The sequence below is a fragment of the Xenopus tropicalis genome, chromosome 7 (assembly GCF_000004195.4).
Source record: "Xenopus tropicalis strain Nigerian chromosome 7, UCB_Xtro_10.0, whole genome shotgun sequence".
Taxonomy (NCBI): Eukaryota; Metazoa; Chordata; class Amphibia; order Anura; family Pipidae; genus Xenopus; species Xenopus tropicalis.
The window spans coordinates 14,057,862-14,062,629 of NC_030683.2; positions in this window are offsets into that span (position 1 = coordinate 14,057,862).

Below are 4,768 nucleotides of genomic sequence, written 5' to 3' on the forward strand. Positions count from 1 at the left end.
TTAGCCCCGCCGGGGTACAGTGCGCACAAATCCACCTGAAAATTACATCAACAATTTAAATAGAATTAATACACAGAGATGCCATGGACTGAAAAGGCCCTAAACATTTAAAGAAGCGATTGATCATTAAAGCAATGAAAATGCTCTAATAATATCAGCCATGTTGCCCAGGTTTTGGTGAACGTGTAATTATCAAATAATAAAATAACAGATAGGAGTCTATCCAGTGTAAAAACCTTATCACAGCAGTGTTACAATTTTGTCCCTAACCTCTCCCTGTAGCTCCAGGAAGCTGCTGTGACCTCTAACCCCTCCCCTCTTCATCAGTTTTCCATTGTGTATAACTAGCCGCCATTTTACATGTGCCCCAACTGCCAACATGACCCTGGTTTGAAAATATTCTCTGACCGACTGGATTGGTGAACTGTATGGGAGAATATTATTACGATAAAAGTCGTAAAAAAAAACAACTCGACTTTATCAAATTGTCGCTTTAATTTTTCTCTAAAAATAGAGAATAGGGTTGCTACCTCTGCCGCTAAGAAAGCCGGGCAGGGGGTCCAGTGGGGGGGTGACATCATGAGGGCGGGGAGGAGGCAGGCCCTTGACATCATGGGGGCGGGGCTATGGCTCAGCGATTGGCCAATCACTGTGTCAATGTTACTGAGTCCTGCCTGGTTATCCTAATTAGGGAAACCGGGCCGGGGGCAACCCTATCTGTGAAACAGATGAAGTCCCACCCCTGATGCTCAGACGAGCAAACTCTGCATAGAAAAATACTGGGTTTGTGATCAGCTCAATAAACAAAATTGAGTACATAATTTAGAACTATATTTATGACTTTTTGGGACCCTCAAAAACAATACTTTGGGGTGATATAAAAAAAGATGCAAACTCTGCTTCAGGTCTAGTTACCTATAGCAACCAATCAGCAGTAGCTATTGCTGGTCACCTGTTAAACAAACATTATTAGTTACTATTGATTACTGTGCTTCTGGGCAACTGGGACTCATTTATAAACACCGGGCAAATTTACACCAGAGCAGTAACCCATGGCAACTAATCAGTGAATGAAAGCAAACTTCTGATTGGCTGGGGTTACTGCCTAGGTGCAAATATGGCAATTGCTTATAATAGAGTTGCCACCTTTCTAGTTTGACTTGAACAGCCTGGTTTTCGGAAGTCCTGTCTGTGTCAAAACTTCTCCATTGATTAATCGTCCATTTGCCTCTTAAACTCCACCCTCAATATCACTCGTCCTGCCCCCATGACCTCATCGCCCCGCCCCTTCATGTCACCGTCCTACCCGGAGGCCCTGTTGCTAGAAGGTGGTAGCCCTAGTTTTATAATCCCCGCCAATATCTTTTATTATGTATTTTATTACCTATGGGGATTGTGTAGTTTATTAGTTTACAGACCTTTTATATAGGGGGCGATATAAATGGCAACTGACATATTGGGGTTCTATTGGAGAAGGGGGGATCCCTGACTAAGTGGGGTGACTATATCATTTCTGTTACACCAAAGAAAGCAGAATCCATATCTATTATAAATGAATTTCAAAATCTGAGCTGTCAATCATATATTGCCTGCCCCGCCTCTATGCCGCAGGCATAGAGGCGGGGCAGGCAATATATGATTGACAGCTCAGATTTTGAACTACAATTACATTAACTCTCCATTCAGCTCTTCCTAGATATCACCTAGATGGCAAATGCATAAGATTTTGGTTTGATACAAAGCTTGCCTTAATAACAGTGTTCCCAAAACGGCGGCTGCCTGCTGGCTTTTATTGTAAATTCCAAGACTGAAGGAAAAAGAAATGAAACAATTTAAACAGTGTAAATAAAGTTTATTTTGCTCAACTAACATAATAGAAAAGGCTTTGGAATTATTTCTTAGGGTGACAGGTCCCCTTTAATGACTTTATCATAACTCTAACCTTGTTAATTACTTCATTATCTGCCATTGTGAAAATCTCTACAAACCACCGCGTCGGCTCAACCTGAGAATCAATTCCGTAAATTCATTATATCTTCGTTTTTTTTCCCAGAACATGATATTCTAAACCCTCCAGAAACAGACCCGGCGATGGTTATCGGCGTAGAGCCGACTGTTTTGATCACGGCCTGACAGGAGCATTAATAGTTCAGCCATATTGATCACTGCGCCTGTAGCTGCCTGGTAATTAGTGCCGGATTGGTAGGCGATAACGAGGGCATACTGACGCCTTGGAGATGTCTCCTCATTAATAAGTGAGGTGAGATGCTTGGGAGCTTATATTAGGTACTAAGGCAGATAAAGCAGGCAATTAGCTTTGATTGCTCTGGCACAGTCATACCGTTAATAGGAAATGTCTGATTGTTGCTATGGGTTACCAAGTTGTGTCTATATCTTGGCGTTAAACCATAAATAAACCCATCAGTTATGGATCTGGGAGTCTCTGTCCAAGAAGCACAGAGTTTTGGAAACAATTTAACTCATCCGGACTCAACAAAGTGGCATCAACTGATTTGATGGGATAGACCCATCAACCCCTTATTGGGGGTAGAACAGCCCTATTGGGTTTATTTCATGGTTAAATGATTCCCTTTTCTCTGTAATAATAAAACAGTACCTGTACTTGATCCCAACTAAGATATAATTACCCCTTATTGGGGCAGAACAGCCCTATTGGGTTTATTTAATGGTTAAATGATTCCCTTTTCTCTGTAATAATAAAACAGTACCTGTACTTGATCCCAACTAAGATATAATTACCCCTTATTGGGGGCAGAACAGTCCTATTGGGTTTATTTAATGGTTAAATGATTCCCTTTTCTCTGTAATAATAAAACAGTACCTGTACTTGATCCCAACTAAGATATAATTACCCCTTATTGGGGGCAGAACAGTCCTATTGGGTTTATTTAATGGTTAAATGATTCCCTTTTCTCTGTAATAATAAAACAGTACCTGTACTTGATCCCAACTAAGATATAATTACCCCTTATTGGGGGCAGAACAATCCTATTGGGTTTATTTAATGGTTAAATGATTCCCTTTTCTCTGTAATAATAAAACAGTACCTGTACTTGATCCCAACTAAGATATAATTACCCCTTATTGGGGCCAGAACAGCCCTATTGGGTTTATTTAATGGTTAAATGATTCCCTTTTCTCTGTAATAATAAAACAGTGCCTGTACTTGATCCCAACTAAGATATAATTACCCCTTATTGGGGGCAGAACAGCCCTATTGGGTTTATTTAATGGTTAAATGATTCCCTTTTCTCTGTAATAATAAAACAGTACCTGTACTTGATCCCAACTAAGATATAATTACCCCTTATTGGGGGCAGAACAGCCCTATTGGGTTTATTTAATGGTTAAATGATTCCCTTTTCTCTGTAATAATAAAACAGTACCTGTACTTGATCCCAACTAAGATATAATTACCCCTTATTGGGGCAGAACAGCCCTATTGGGTTTATTTCATGGTTAAATGATTCCCTTTTCTCTGTAATAATAAAACAGTACCTGTACTTGATCCCAACTAAGATATAATTACCCCTTATTGGGGGCAGAACAATCCTATTGGGTTTAATATTGTTTAAATGATTTTTCAATGGACTTAAGGTATGGAGATCCAATTTATGGAAAGACCCTTTATCTGGAAACCCCAGGTCCCGAGCATTCTGGATAACGGGTCCCACACCTGTACAGAAATCCTATAGCTGTGGGAATTTCTGGACGCAGACTCAGATCTGGGAAGCCGTACTGAGATGGAAGGGAAATCTTATTCCATTAAAGATCACTTGGTGGCCACTAGGTGGCAGTCTCAAATCAGAGACAGAAAATGGAAGTAAAATAGTCCAATTTGACAGTATTTGTTCAGCAAAGAATACACAGAGTTGTCTTTACAGATACATAAATTGGCACAAATGCCCCAAACTGCCCACGGTTCAGTAAAAAGCAGTGTTGGTCTTTCTTTTATTATGGTATTTCTATCACAGAAAAACAATAATATCTGTAGAAAATAGATGTTTTTCTAATTAGTGCTGGGCAGTTGTCTATTAATAAGTACATCTATTCCTTTTACTGCTATGGTTTCATTTAAGTCGTGCTAAGCTCTTATTCCAGTTACCCAATGAATGCTCGTAAGGACTCGGGATCCCCTTAAGTGATAGAAATGGTGGGTTGTAGACATCAGCTGCTCCCACTGGGTCGGAAAGTCCCAATGATATTTATATGATATTTATATTCTTATAAAACAGGGCCGAACTGCTGCTTTGTGGGTAAAAAGACTGAAGAGTTAAAAGTCTTCTGAATAAAACAATGCGGATGTGAAGGAGTTAACCATCCCTGCTGCGAGGGTTTCTACCTTTTATAGAAAAATATACCACTTTTACTTTTTTTTATATGTTTTCCTATTCATTAAATTATGCTTGAATCCAATGAACCCTATTTTGGCTAGTATTTGCCAATTCCGGCTAGTGGGTATAAGCACGGCCACATGTGACTCAAACACGCAGGATAGGCCTTCACAAATGGGAAGAAATGCACTTATGAGATGTTGCTGAACTGCAACTCACCACTTCCAAAGGTGTATATGATGACTTGGTTTATTGATGGGATGCACAGCATATTCAGGGTTAATAAAGCACTGAGGTATAGTCGTACAACATCAGATGCAGTTGCAACAGAAGCAGAACAGTGTAGCACCTCGGTGGAGACAGATGTGGGAAGTCAATGGACAGCTGTGCTGATTTAGATTGAAAGATCTTCT